The sequence below is a fragment of the Pleurodeles waltl genome, chromosome 3_1, assembly GCF_031143425.1.
Source record: "Pleurodeles waltl isolate 20211129_DDA chromosome 3_1, aPleWal1.hap1.20221129, whole genome shotgun sequence".
In the NCBI taxonomy this organism is placed as follows: Eukaryota; Metazoa; Chordata; class Amphibia; order Caudata; family Salamandridae; genus Pleurodeles; species Pleurodeles waltl.
Window position 1 is genome coordinate 361,290,344 of NC_090440.1, and position 15,582 is coordinate 361,305,925.

The following is a 15,582-nucleotide window of genomic DNA, read 5'->3' on the forward strand; positions in this document are numbered from 1 at the left end:
ACATCCACTACACTCCAAAACAAAACACATAGGTAAAAAACATTGTCATTTACAACGTCAATAGCTCTAACTCTCACAAATGCAAGACCTTTGCTGCATTGCAAATGCTTGTTAATATTATGAGCCTCCTATTTAAATTGGGAGTGTTGGTGTGTTTGTATGCCACATGCTGAGCTGTTACCCATCTGGGTGACAAAGATAAGCAGCTGGACTGTTAACAATTTTGTCCCATCTCGCCATATAGGCCCTCATTACAACTTCTGTGGTCTTTTAAAAAGACCGCCGAAGCTGCGGGAGCCACTATACCGCTAGTGCTGGTGGTATTTGTGGCTCCCTATTATGACTTTTCCGCTGGCCCAGCGGAAAAGTCACATCAACATTGCCGCCGGCTCATAATAGCAAAGAAAATATACGCCAAAAGAGGGGTAGTCCCTGTAACCAGGCTGGATAGGGGACAAAGAGAAAACAGAAAAACAAAGTATCCAGCAAGGATGAATATATGTTAATTGCCCAAGCAAAAACCTTAATTTTTTGCCGAAGAATAATTTCTTTATTTAAATTAGATAAATTAAATCCAAAAGACCAAATAACACCTGTACATAACCTTAAGACATGTAAAAACAAGTACAAAACTAGAGACAAAAGCACTGTGAAACATAAGAAGAAGAGAAGCTGCTAGCCCGTCTAGTGGTAAGCAGTCATAATTCCAGGTAGTAGCTGTTGTGGGAAGGACATATCCAAAGTGATGAAGACAAAAAGTCACTGAGATAAAAGTTCAATCCATTCCCCAAATTGTTCAGTCTTATTCAGAATTCCAAGAGCCACTCCTTTGTTTGATATAGTTGACGCGTTTCGGCCTTATCACATCCGGCCTCCTCAGGACAAAAAGCAACAGTGCATAAACAATTATAATACACCAAAATTACCACACTATATAACCCAACATGTAAGCAACCATTGACACCAGGAGTAGGTAAAGCCCACTCCTGTTCACCAACACCTTAAAGAGTGATGCATAATTCCTAAAACTAATATAGTGAAATCCATATTATATGTACAAATATATATAAAACTAAATAAAATACTATACAAAACTATCAGGCAAAGTCATAAAGCAGGACCATTTTTTAAAAAACACAGAAATGCATTAAACTAGATTTGACTCCATAGAAAAGCTCACTGAAATCCTTAATCTGGTGCCATATCATTAACCCAGCTGCTCAAAATGATATTAAAAAAAAGAGCAAACATTATCTCAATATTCCCAAGTCCAAGGCGCAGACCCAAGTGTAAAAAGCCCCTAAGGTTGAAAAGACTAACCTTGATGATATACACGGGGCGCTAGAAAAACGGGATTGTGACTGAATCACCGCTAAAAAAATAAAAAAGTTGGAAAAATAATCAGTATGTAGCCGACATCGGCCGCACCGCTCCTTAACAGCGCATGCATACAAAATTAGAAGCTCTTACCATGTTTACCCAAGATATAATTAGCCGGCTTAATCACGGCGCCTCTCGCATCAAGGAAGACGCGAAACTCGCGTCTATAGCTCTCGGACCTTACCAAGGCCGTCCTTAAAATCGCAAGGGATCGTGGTTCAAACATTAAAGAAGGACTCGCTATAACGCGACCTAGCTGCAAAGTCTGGGGGCCATTTTGTCAGTGTGATTGTGCAAATAAGTCGGCCATTTTCAAAGTACGAATACAGATGCTAGAAACAGGACATTGCAAACTTGCAATATAAAATAAATCGTCTTATTGTAATAACCAGCATTTTGTAAACATTATTTCACATTTTAAAGATGAATTCAACTATACACAATAAAAAATTGCAGTGTTAATAATATCTGTCTGAAAGGAACATGTATAAGTACCGTGACCAACAGCCATTTGTAAAGTGCCCCACCACAAATGGAGCTTTTGAAGTATAACATACCCGCAGAGAACATATTTACACTTTGATTAATGCCCACATTTCTGACAAATCATTTAAGCCATATCTGGCCGTGCCAAATCTTTCTATGAGGCGAGCTTCCATTTTATCCAAAACGGAGGCTCTTGCTGTATCTGTTTTTATTTTATCAGCTACATATAGAATTGACCATTTAATGTCCTCAGGGCGATGATTTAACTTAATATAATGGTCAACCAAAGGGGCATTTTGAACTCTGCATCTGATCCTGGACATATGTTGTAATATCCGTGTTTTAGTTGGTTGTATAGTCTGGCCAATATAAGTAAGTAAACAGGGGCATGTAATGCAGTAAATCACATAACGTGTATTGCAATTTGAAAAACACCGTTGGTGGTGTACTTTACCGTTTAACTGTACTTGAGTAGATTTTTCTGTATACTGGCAAGCTAGACAGTTGGTGCAAGGGAAGTATCGTCAATGTATCTCAACCATATTACGATATGTTTATGGAAAGGATTATTTAAGGCGAAAATCCATTTATCTTCAAAATAAGACATCACAAGGTTTGCAATTTCAGGAGCGAAATTGCAACCCATCGCAACCCCCTTTATTTGCAAGTACATTTCATTATCAAATGAAAAAACATTATTTTTTAAGCATAGGGAGGCAAGGGCCAGTATGAAAGCAGAAGGCACCTTATGGGGGAGAGGTCTTTGGTCTAAATATATCTCCATGATTTGTAAAGCCTCATTTTGAGGGATGTTAGTGTAAAGTGCTTCTATGTCAAGAGTCACTAATAGTTGGGTTTTATCATTAAACGGCTTTCCTTCAAGAATGTTAATCATATGCATCGAGTCCCGCACATATGCTTTCGTCTTATAGACTAATGGTTTTAGGAAAAAATCCACATATTGAGCTAAGGGTTCTAATACAGAACCACAAGCGGCAATGATAGGTCTCCCCGGAGGGTTAGACAGATCCTTGTGTATCTTCGGTAGGATGTAAAGGAGGGGAATACGTGATTGCTGTTGGTTCAAAAAATCATATTCATTCCTACATATCCATTCTTCTGTAAGTGCCTCATCGGTAGTGGTTTTAATGATAGATGTCAATCTCGATATGGGATCTTCTTTTATCGAACGGTAGTGGTCTTTGTTGTTAAGTTGACGGTGTATTTCCAAACTATATTTGTCTTTATCTAATATCACAATACCACCGCCTTTATCAGCAGGTTTGATGACAATATTTGCATTGTCTGACAAGGAGCAAATGGCATTATTTTCTTCTTTGGAACAATTAGACTTAAATGATATTTTGGAGATATTTAATAAATCAATTTCCCGAAGGACCACATCTTCGAAGATTAGTACTTCGCGTGGCATGTGAATGGAATCAGGAAAGAAAGTAGATTTTAATTGTAAGCCACTCACATTCACTTCGTTAGGATGCATAAAGTCTTTGTTATCTTGAAAAAAGGCACGTAACCTAACCTTACGTAGGAATTTCAATACCTCAGTTTTAGTATCCACTGGATCCTGAAGTTTGGTAGGGACAAAAGATAATCCTTTGTTCAATACTTTGTGTTCTATATCTGAAAGGACATGAGTAGACAGATTATAAACTGGGATCATATCTGGACCCTCATCTGCTACCTTCTGTAAACTCTTTTCCTGGTCCGAAATTCTCCTTGGGGGGTATATGGGTCTCTGTTCTGATTTTGATATTGAAATCTGCCCCAAATACCACCCCCTCTGCCTCTGCGGCCCCCTCTGTCGAAAAAAGGTTGAGCGGCAGAGTGATATTGACCGGAAAAGGAATCAGGTACATGCTCTGTATCTGAATCTGAAGATGTTTCCGAGAAGGTGATAAATCTTCTGCTAGAACGAGATTGGGCAATTAACATATATTCATCCTTGCTGGATACTTTGTTTTTCTGTTTTCTCTTTGTCCCCTATCCAGCCTGGTTACAGGGACTACCCCTCTTTTGGCGTATATTCTCTTTGCATTTCTGATGCAGGGGTTGCCTTTTTTCTAAAGTAACGAAATAAATGTTATTTTTGACTTAGGACTTTTGCTCTACATTTCCTAGGGCACTTGGCCTGCGCAAGCTCATCATACATATACCTTCTGAAACTTGCTAACTTTGCCTCAACCCAGGCACTGCCTTTGCAACCTACAGCACTGGACTGACAGCAAGTGCTAGTAGTAATGAATCACTGCAGTGCAGAGCACCAGAAGCGAAATGAAAGACAGAGAGAAGCTCTATCTGCATAAGAATGCATTTCAGTGTGGCTATGCAGTATTAAGCTGTGAAATGCATTAGTCACTGATGAGGTTGCCATCTGGCTGTTTTACTGGCATGGCAGTACTGTAATGTCCTAGCTGGTACACAAATTAGGAAAAGCACCTAAAAGCAGGATTTTCCCTTATATGTACATACTTAAAACAATAAATATAAGAAGAAATCGCTTTAAAATGTGTTTTAGAGCTACCGTGGTCATCCCTGTAAGATATTTCAATTAAACCAAGGCAGAAAGTGTATGTTAAAAGGCAAACAGACAAGTATCTATTAAGTTCTACTTAAGTTTAATTTTCTGGCCTTTGCAGAATCTTAAAACCTGAGTAATTGACCGGTTAAGGTCACAGCCCTAAACCTGGCAGGGCTGTAAGACTATATTGTTGTTATAGCAGTTTTAATGAAAACACATTAATGTATTAATACAATGTAATTCACACATAATGAATTTAAGTTATTCAGCTGAGAAACTGTGCTTATTTTATATTTGATAATGCATGCCTCTATTTCAAAATGGTTGTTCAGGCTGGAATGTTCCCATGGGGAACAGGGTCAAGACTGATTTGCATATGGCTGGGTCCAAACTGGGGTGGCATGGTGAGCAAAATAACAATTGATTTAACCCAGATCTGTGACTGGGGGTGAGTGTTTGAAAAGTTTCAGTACTCTGTCCATCATCTTGTTATGTTACTATGAAGTCTGTTGCCATCGTTCCCTCTGCCCTTGGTCTTCTCATTGTCCTTTCTTTTCCTTTCATTCAGTGTACAGTGGATATTTTGAACACAATGATTTTAACACAGTCATTCTCTTATATACAACATGATGCTTCATTGTCAAGCTTTAGTTTCTGGCTGGTCTTACCTATTGGGACCATGGTCTGATTCTCATGAGAATCTAACTGTGATTCATAGCAATTTGTTCTGAATATTGAGGTGCCAAAGGACCCTGGAGATGGGAACTACCTCATTTGAATCTGTGGGATAGTGCTAACAAATATGATTTTAACTGTATTGTTTTTCCTTTAATATGATGGGGCAGGATTTTTTGATGTTTGCACATTCACTCTGCATATATGTACCTTATTGTATTTCACCCTATAAAATGAGCCTTACCAAAAGGGTGCTGGGCCCACTTGCCACTGATCTTTAGAAGGTGACACACTATTGGCCTGATTTCTGACTATTTCATGATTTACATTTCATTTAGAAATTCATGCTTTTATATGGCAAATGACTATCTGAATGTCTCTTTCCCATATATTTGATTTTCTAATGCTTTTAACTTCACAATAAATATCCATTGGTTCCCTTAAAATAATTTTCAGTCTTTATTGTGAAGCCTAATGTGATGTGATTCCATTACCAGTGAAAACTTGAGCCAGGCTTGAGTCTGAAGCCTGGGTCAGCTCAGCTGAATGTTCTATTGGAACCTCGAGGCGATAACAAGCCAAGCTTTCATGTGGATTCTGCCTGCCTTCCTCCCTCTGCCCAGGATGTGGCATTATCGCCAGAACTGTCGAACTGTGGTACCAGCTTTGAGTCTTTGCATTGGCTCAACATTCTGGGATTCTGGGCAAATCACTTAATCGCATCATGCCTATAAACAATGAATGTAACCATGTGTAAATTAACTGGTGCTCATGTAAAGCACTCCAAAACCTTTAGGTCGAGTTTGCTCTATATTTCGAAAAAGGCACCAAGAAGCAAAAACAAAGCCTTAGCATAAGGGTCGATACCCAAGTCAAAGAGGAAGATCTTCCTGGAGTCATTCTGAAGTCATCTGATGACTTCAGCTGGGCTATTCCTGTAATGATCTGGGGAAGTCATCCAAAACCATCCTGAAGTATGTGTATAGGGCGAAATATTTAAATGAGATGACTCTAGAGTCATCAGTAAAACTACCCCAGGATGGGTTTCTGATTACTTCATTTTAAAGTATGTGATGATCTCCTACTACTCCAGGAATACTCAGTGACAACTTCAGGATGAGTGTGAATTACTCCTGGATGATTCCAGGACAACTTCAGGATGAGTGTGAATTACTTCTGGATGATTCCAGGACAACTTCAGGATGAATCTTAATTACATCAGGATGATTCCTGGACAACTTCAGGATGAGTCTTAATTACACCAGGATGATTTCAGGACAACTTCAGGATAGCTGTGTATTACTTGAGGATTATATTACGATAACTTAAGAATGAGTGTGAACTACTCTATGATGATTTTATGAGAACTTTAAAATGCGCATGGATAACTCCATGATTATTTTTTTCATCTTGCAAAATATTATGGAATACTTTTAAATGGTTTTATGGCAACTATGTTATGATTCCCAATGATGGTTTAGATGATTGCAGATTTTTCTTAAATGATTAAATATTAAGTTAGGGTTGGATCACCATAAGGGTTCTGTGACTGGCATACATTCTCTGATTGACACTTTGCCCATCTATGGTCCATCAGGAAGAACTTAGAAAAACAAATTTGTAAGTAATAACTTAGAGAAGCACCACCTCCTTTTAAAAACTGCAATTGCGTTTGAGTGTAACAAATGTTCCTTCTTTGTACAATACAGCTATTTAAAAAATAACCAGTAATCAGACAAACCTATGAGCTTTCTTTGGCATATAATTAAGGCTCCCTGTTTTAGTTTTTTACAGATTTTTACAGATAAATACAGACAGAAAACAATCTGTTGACGATCTGTAGTTATTTTTAAACACAGAAAAGTACAGAAAATTGTCCCTTCAAGAGAGACTCTTCATGCTGTCCATTATGAATTCCAGGCAAACCTCTGAACAGATAGATAGCATGGGGAGTTGAAAAACAGGATGAAGGTTCCTTACATACAGGTATATGTTAACATATATTTGTATATAATGCTAATACTTATCTGTGGGTGTAGTGTTTTGTTATATGTGGTCTCTTAATTTGCTACAATGGGACAGGCATCAAAGTTTGAGTGCATGTGTATCAGTCAGATAAATACGGAAATCTACAGTTTTCCAAATCCATAAATTCTCAAAAAACTAAATAAATCTGGATAAATACCAAATGAATGGCCAAAAAATAAATGTGGACAAATACAGACAGAACTGTTAAAAAAATAAAAAACATAAAACTGTGAGCCCTACAAATAATTTTGCGCATCATCACAGTAAAAGTTTGCCAGTGATATGAAACTGTGCGAAAAGTAGGTGCCAGCAAAAAGGTTATATAGTTAGTATTCAAAAGCAGTACTGCATCTTGTGACGTTCACCCATACTAATAGGGGCTTTCCTCTGAGGTACAGTTTATTATACAATGTTTTTTTTAACATAGTGACTTGCTTATTGAAACAAAATAGACTTGAATTACATATTGCCATTTCATTTTATTAAGTTAAAACGCATGCTTCATCCCATAGGAATTCAGGATACTATATAAGACAATATTAAAGATATGCAAAAATAAAAATAGTCAGTGGAAACGAGCAGAATTGTTCTAAGTTTTCAGATTCAGAATTTTCTTTATTTCTCCTTTGACAGCATTTTTATTGCAAGCTTTTTCTTCATAGATTTATTGTTTGGAGATTGCAAGCTGTTGGACCTTGTACACAGGTGTCGTAAACTCTAAAAAAGAAAAAAGAAAACAATAAGAATAGATTAATACCTTGCTTCTATCAGGCTAACCTGCCTTCACGAAGCAGCAAATGTATTTACAGTGAGCATGATAAGATGTTATGGACATAAGAGTTCCAAAGTTAACAGTATATGCACATCGCTTAGGGATTGCTACTGTCATAGGTGCAAAAAAGAGCACATGCACAATTAAGTCATTTATAGGATTGTAGGTAACAAAAGAAAATATCAATCTCTGATCTTGACAAGTGATGGGGCAGAATGCGGATGTTGCTACAAAAGGCTCATCTGGAAACATACTGTTTTCCTTTTTGTTTTGTTTTTCAAGTGAGGAGGATCTCAGCTCTGCCCCAGGGTATGCCATATTTTTTACAAAAACAATGGATTAAACCCAGATCTGTGACTAGGGGTGAATGTTTGATTTGTTCAGCATTCCGTCTAGCATCTGTTCTTTTTGCTTTTGTCACCCGAAGTGGGAAGGGTATGCCCAGATGTGGGTCCCGTGCTCACTGTGCCACAGGATTCAAGCTAGCCTGGCTTATGAGGGGTGATACCCCGAAATTGGTCCCAGGATGCTTGTTTCTGGTCCGGGGAGGACCTGGCCTGGTAGTTTGGGCTGGACTGTTCCCATGGGCAGCAGGGTCAAGACTGATTTGCATATGGCTGGGTCCAAACTGGGCTGGTGTGGTGAGCAAAAAAAAAAGCACAAAAAAAACGATGGATTAAACCCAGATCTGTGACTGGGGGTGAATGTTTGATTTGTTCAGCATTCCGTCCATCATCTGTTCTTTTTGTTATAGTTTTACATGGTAACATCTTTAGACACTGTCTGTCTGGATTTTGAAATGTAGAGATCATAGCAGGAAAGAAGAGAGACAGGCTAAAGTAGAAATGTAGAAAAGTGAAACCCAAAAGAATGTTTTCCCACTACCAGTAACTGCAGTCAACAGATGTCACCTATGCAAACAGAGGATAAACAGTCATTGCCTCAAGATACGGCTTCTTCAAGATGGGCACTGAAGGAGCTTTGATATCAAACTTTGCTTGCATCGCCCCTTTCTAGAACAAAGTTAAGAAACCTCTCTGGCTACCAGTATGGTACGGCAAATACAAGCCTTCATACTGCACTATTACACAGTGTGCCATCAGTGTAGTTTACACTAAGATTCTATGGTTTTGAGTCTTTTTCATGAGACCAGAAAAGACTTGCTCCTTTGGAAATGAGTGGTTGGAAGAATGGAGAGGGAGAGAATACAAAACAGCAATGATGGAATGCTTTTCCAATGTGATTTGCTAGGAGGACAACATATGTCAAAAGGTTTTAAGACTCACAACAAAGATATCATTACCATTTTTACGCAAACAGTAAATACCTTTGACTTGAATGGTTGTTACTAGTTGATCCTTGTGCAATGCTCTTTTCAGGAGTAGGGCATTTGGTACTCAGGAGGGCCCATTAGATTTCTTCAGTCGGTGCTGCAGATCAGCCTGCATATAATATAGCATTATCATACATGTCAGTATATATACATTCTGTAAAAAAAAATAAAAGCAGAGGTTGTGGATGGTGTTTTGAAATCTATACGGAGTGTGTTTCTCAAACATAAACTATCAGTACTACAGGAATACTATCTGAGTCTAAGGGAACAAATATGGTAAGAGAGTGGAAAATAAAGCAAGTCACCTTATGTACTATAAAAAAAAAAAAACACTGCATAATTTAGATAATGCTGCATTTCTTAGTGTCCTTGAATATGTCAAAAACAGTGCTCTCTACAAATGTTGAACGACCAAATAATGTTCATGTGTGTCTCATAACTGTGCTACTATGCAGTAAAGTTTTTAAAGTCATTACATTTGGTACACGCAAACATACTTTTGAGCTATGCGGGTGAGAGGTGGAAAAGAAAGTGTCAGAGAATTAGGCGCAGGGGGTTATGTGACCTGGTTTTAAATTATCAGTTTCACGTACCTTTTAAGTAGTCATTTTCACCCTGTAAAGGTCTTATTTTTTCTTGTATTACTTCATGTTTCTCATGCTCTCAGGACCAATCCAGTTTACTGCAGGTCTGGCCGCAGACTCCAATCTTCTTCTTTCCTGCCTTGATGCTCCTCTAGTGCTTTATGGATTACTGGAGTCGGCTGTGTCTTAGCGCGCAGTATTCCTGTACAATCAACCCCCATGTGCTATCCCACTCATGCTGCCAAATGCCCCACCTAGTCTCTGTTTGTGCTAACTCTCCTTACCAGCTCCGGGTCAGAGTAGTGCATCAAGTCCAAGATTCTGCTTTCCATTCTACATGTGTAGCCCTGTTCAGCATATTACAAGTAGTTAAATGCAAACAAAACAAGCATTTTCAATGCAATGGGTCTCGCGTTTCCTCCAGTTAGAGCTATTAGCATAGTTAATTCCTAACTAGACTTTTCTTGCCACATGAATTGAAAATGAAAAGTAAAACAGTTGACATAAGCGAGCTGATTCAAAGCGCCATGGCTGCCATGAGTGCGAATGCGAAGGAGAGACACAAAAGGAAAAAGAAGTTAGCTCGCTGTCAAACATACCGCAATCGTGCAATTATCTGTGTAACAGGGTCAGTGTCCAAGGCGGTAACAAAACTGCCACAAGGAGGGACAAACATAAAGCATTTACCAATGATAAGAAAGGATTTTTGAAAGGCAAGCCCACAAACGAGTGATAGTGATGGGCATTCTGTGGGCGTGGTTAAAAGCCCACATAGATACCAACACGTTGGAAAAAGCAGCGCTTGCGAGCTGCTCTGCTCAACCTAAAAAAGTTCCTTTCAGGGATCGGACTGGGGCAGAAAATAGGCCCGGGCACCAAAGTAAAAGTGTCCATAATTAGTGAATCAAATATCTAAATAAAGAGGCCCATGTTTGCAAAAACAGCAGTTTTAACTTGTAAAAGACACTTTGAATAGAATATATGTTTTGTAAGGTATGTTACACTACATGCATTTCTGCTTGCAAGAGGCAATGTAACATTAGGGAAATCCACAGTAAACACTGGCCCACTAGGCCGTAAACGAACCAATAAATTGTAATACAAAATGGGCCACACACTGACCTATCAGGCAGTACTTAATCTGAGCGGGTGGTTGTCAGGGTTGGGGATTGGTACTGGTACTTTTTTTTGAGGGCCAGCACTTATGTTTTTTGCATCAGGCATTTAATGCGAGAAAAAGACACTAGGGATAGACTGAGGAAGGGAAATATTGAACAGTGTTACAATGGCAGAAAGCAGAAAGTTGCAAGCTTGAGTTAAAGGGGCGGGGAGTGGCTTTAAATGTATTAAAGAGATCTGAGATTGCTTTAGGATTACCCGGCCTCAGTATTTTGTGCTCGCACATCTACTTACAGTAGCCACGTGTTTCAGAGGAGAACTTTGGGCACAGCACGTTTTTATTTACAGATTGACCACTGCTGTCAGGCCAAACCCTAAGGTTGCCTGGTAGCCCTATAGGTCAGTCCGACTCTGCCTTTGTCATTCATATGCGTGCCTAACCTCCTGTTTGCATTTGATTATTTTGCACAGATGTTTTGTCTAAAATGAGTTTAAAATTAAGAATACCTTCAAATAAAGGTAGCGTGAGCACTGTCAATGGTAAAACAAAAACGTTAATATGATGTAATGTAATATTCCAGTGTTGCAGCTAGAGAGATTTCGGATGAGAGAGTGCACATATTTGCGATTTGTTTAGTCAGCAAAGCATCACTTTGTAGTTGATAGATTTGTCTGTTAGCTGAAAAACAGAAATGACGGTTTGTTATGCTTTAGTTTGACTGTCCAATCCTATTTCTCGTCAGCTTGAGATAGAGATAACTGATGTCAGATCAATGTATTTAATGTCATGCATGTCAAAGGAGTGCTTTGTCTGCGTACACCATTACATTTCTATTTTATCTGTGGAGACAAGCAACATGTGATAACTAGCAAGACATCTGATTAGTACAGTAGGAAAGCCTGTGAATAATACCCAAGGAACCCACATGAAGGGATGGGGCTATTACTGTATGGAAGCCAGTGAATACTGCTTTACAAAGGCCTCTAAATGTTACTGCAGAACGTCTGCAGAAGAGCAGCTCTTTCTTTTGCCACAGCCCTCGTTCCTGCTTTCAATACACTGGCTAAACCCACTCATTGGTTTTGCCCCGCGCAGCCATTAGTCTTAAAGTTAGCATTAGTTCAGAAGCCCTCTTTGCTGAAGCTTTCCAAAGCAGAGAAGCTTGCGCATGCGCAGCCGTCACTCACCCCCGGCGCTGCTCCTTGCAGAGGAGATACGTCTCAGAATTGCGCTGAACTCTTGTAGCACAGAATGATTTATCGAGGCATTATCTTGGGGGATGAGGCCAGCAGATTTTCCCTCACTGCTGGTGTCAGGGTTTTCAGCATGGCCTCTGGATCCTGTGTGGCCCCAGTGATAAACACAATCATGTGTGTTTTTTGTTAGTTGTATCACACAGTACGTGTTGGTTCTTGTGTGTATGTTTGTATTGCTTGCGTGTGTGTTGTATGTTTGTGTGTGTTGTGTGTGCATTGTGTTTTGCATGTGTGTTATGTGTGCTGCGAGTGCTGAATGTGTATTTTATGTGTGTGATTTCAGTGGGTTTGCTATACGAGGGTGCTGTGCTTGTTGTATTTCTTTCATGTGTTGTATGTTTGTATGTCTGTTGTATGTGTGAATGTTTTGGAGTCTTTCTACTCAAGTGCAGCACTGATTAACAAACATCACTCAAGGAATCAAAATACTCCAACTAGATTTGAATCTCTTTCTAGCTATGTTTTTATAATTCCCCCTGTAAAGAAAGTAAGTATGGGCAGCCTGAGAAACTGGCACTGCTGTCAGGGGGCATAAAGATAGTATTTGCTACTGATAGCGATATTATTGAGGTGGCCAAACCAACACAAGAAGAGACTTCAGGGAATCCTCAGCTGGAAACCACTTCCATGCAAAAACAAGATTCAGACAGTGCTCTTAAAGTTAAAGAAGCACTGCAAGGTGCATTACAGGTGTACACAAAACAAGTATAAATATGCCCCTAAATCGGTATGCAGGCACAATAAAACAGACACAACCTGTTGACTTTGCCAATGTTTATGTGAGATCTATTGTCTTTGCCAATGTCCTTTAGACATGTTGTACAGCAGCATGGCTAAAACTTAGTGGAGTTATGTAGAGCAAAGTGGAGTGAGGTAACGTGGAGTGACATAGGGTAGAGTACTGTAAAGTGGCGGAGAGTAGAGTGGCACTGAGTGGAGTGGCATGGAGTAGCGTGGCGGCGAGGGGAGTGAAGTAGAGTGGTGTAGAATGCCATAGAGTGACATTGTGTGGAGTGGTGTAGAGCACCATTGAGTGGTGTGGAGTGGCACATAGTAGAGTGATGTGGTGTAGAGTGCCATACAGTGGAGTTGTATAGAGTAGAGTGGCAAAGAGTAGAGAGGAGTGGCATAGAGCGGAGGGGTGTAGCGTGCCACAGAATGCCATATAGTGGAGTGGCATAGAGTGCCTCTGTGCGGTGTGGCATAGTGACATGTAGTCGAGTAGTATAGAATGGGGTGGAGTGGATTGGATTGGAGTAGCATAGAGTGGAGTGGCATAGATTACAGCAGAGTGGAGTGGGACAGAGTGGCATAGAGAGGAGTGGCATAGGGTAGAATAGAGTGGCATACAGTGCTATAGAATAGCATTGTGTGGAGTTGTGTAGAGTGGGGTGGAGTAGAGTGACACACAGTAGAGAAGAGTAGAGTGTAGTGATGTAAAGTAGAGTGGCATTGAGTAAAGTGGCATAAAGTGAAGTAGAGTGGCACAGAGTATAGGGCCACAGAATGGTGTAGAATGTCAATGTGTGAAGTGGCGTAGAGTAGAGAGGCAGAGTCGAGTGGCATGGCGTAAAAAGGTGTAGAGTAGCGCAGGGTGGCATAGAAGGACATTGTGTGGAGTGACGCAGAGTGGCATTGAGAAGAGTTGAGTGGCGTAGAATAGAGTGCCACGGAGTGCTGTAGAGTGGCATTGAGTGGGGTGGCGTAGAGTAAAGTGGAGAGGGGTGGAGTAGAGTAGCATTGAGAGGTGTAGAGCGGAATGGTGAAGAGCAGAGTGGAGTGGCATAGAGAGTGGTAGAGTAGTGGTGTGAAATAATATTGGATAGATAAAAGGCTGAGTTCACCCCACAAGGTTTCAGACTGCCCCTAAAGTTGTGGTGCTTAACCCACTGAGTTATCGCTCATTGTACATGTTTAATTTCATATACTATTAGAAAGGGTGTGGTCAGAACTCAGTGGTTTAATGGGCCTGGTGCAAATAACCTCATGCAAAATGCAGTTAAGGGTTTTGATCCCAGAACGCATACCACAGACTTTTATTCACACAATATTGGTAGTCATTTATGTGACAATGCTTGTGGTGGTCGGTGCAGTAAAAAACTTAAAGAAAGTGAAAGGATACATTTCTGAAAATAATAGCTAGCTACAATTTTGGTAGAGGAATGTCTCTTGGTAGGTGTTGCTATTATTGCTATAGTTGCCACCTGACCAGTTTTGTACCGCACGCCCAGTATTAAAATCTTCCTGGTGGTATAAAAGTTAGAAAAATTCCCTAATTACAGTATTTTTCCCTTATAATTACACATTATCACGTAAGAAGAAAACAATATTAGATGTATTCTGCAACATCCTTAATGACCCCAAATCGACAGTTAAAGAAAACAAAAGTAGAAAGGCTGTGTTAAAAATGAATACAGGCATATAAAGTTCTACTTAAGAATGACAGCAACTGTTTAAAACATGAAGAGACGGCCGGTATTTTTTTCTGCGAAATGTGACAAACCTCTTAATTGCTATTGTTTGGATAAACATTGTGGTAGCAAGTTGTGCAACATAAGGAAAGAAACATACTGGAGCGGAAAAATACAATTATTTATAAATATTTCATATTTTTCGTTAGTTAAAAATAAGATTTGCAAACTAATACTCTGCAGATCAAAACTCCTATGCCACAGAAATCACATAAAGTGGATTCACTCCAAATGGTACATTTCAGACCCCAGTTAGCTATGGGACAGAAATATAATGATTTTATTTGCCAGATGCCTTTTAAACGGTGATAACAATCTCCATAACGAAGAAAAAAATGCCCCTGTTACCTGCTGCCCGAAACCGATGTCTGCCTCCTGAGTAAATCTTCCCATACACCGTGAAACTCCTGAAGGTGGCAAAAATAAGAGAGCAAGGAATCGCCATGGCACTATGAGACCTCAATGAAAATACCTTCATGTTGCATTGTTCCCACAAGAGACCCGGCCGGTGCAGGCTGTGACGTAATTTCCTGCGCCACAGGATGTGCGTAAGCCAGGTGTCAAAGCATTTGCGTTTCTCTAAATGAATTTAATCTTGAAGTGCCAGCCAACAAACATTTTGCTGGTGAAGTTTTGTTTTTTTCAGGTTTGTCTCTAAACTTTTCCTTAATGTTCTAAACTCAAATTGGTAAAGTATTGCAGTAGCATACACATTAGTTATAATCCTGAGCACACTCAGATTTCTCTCTCGCGTAACAGTCCACCATGAAAAGAAGTTAATTGTTTTAAGGCGTCGCCTGCAACGCTACCTTCCTTATTCATACAGCACAGCAGGCATTAAAGGGGTGTGAAACCCCTGGGGACACTGGAGAGTTACAAACAGGATCACGGAGCACCAGCATTCCTCTGAATCTAACAAGATTCTGAAAAGGAGAAAA

The 15,582-nt window shown here is 39.7% G+C and overlaps 1 long non-coding RNA gene across 3 annotated transcripts; it reads right to left on the reverse strand.

The window, feature by feature from the left end:
* Positions 1-7,567: 7,567 nt before the first annotated feature.
* On the reverse strand, positions 7,568-15,143 carry LOC138284093 (uncharacterized). Of its 3 annotated transcripts, none has more exons than XR_011201343.1 (3): positions 14,993-15,143; positions 9,208-12,257; positions 7,568-7,825 (listed from the first exon to the last, which is right to left on the reverse strand). It is a non-coding gene; the product is annotated as an uncharacterized lncRNA (long non-coding RNA). The 3 variants fall into 3 exon arrangements; XR_011201344.1 differs by lacking the exon at positions 14,993-15,143 and having other exon boundaries at positions 9,208-11,595; positions 12,105-14,870; XR_011201342.1 differs by lacking the exon at positions 14,993-15,143 and having other exon boundaries at positions 9,208-14,870.
* Positions 15,144-15,582: the final 439 nt, after the last annotated feature.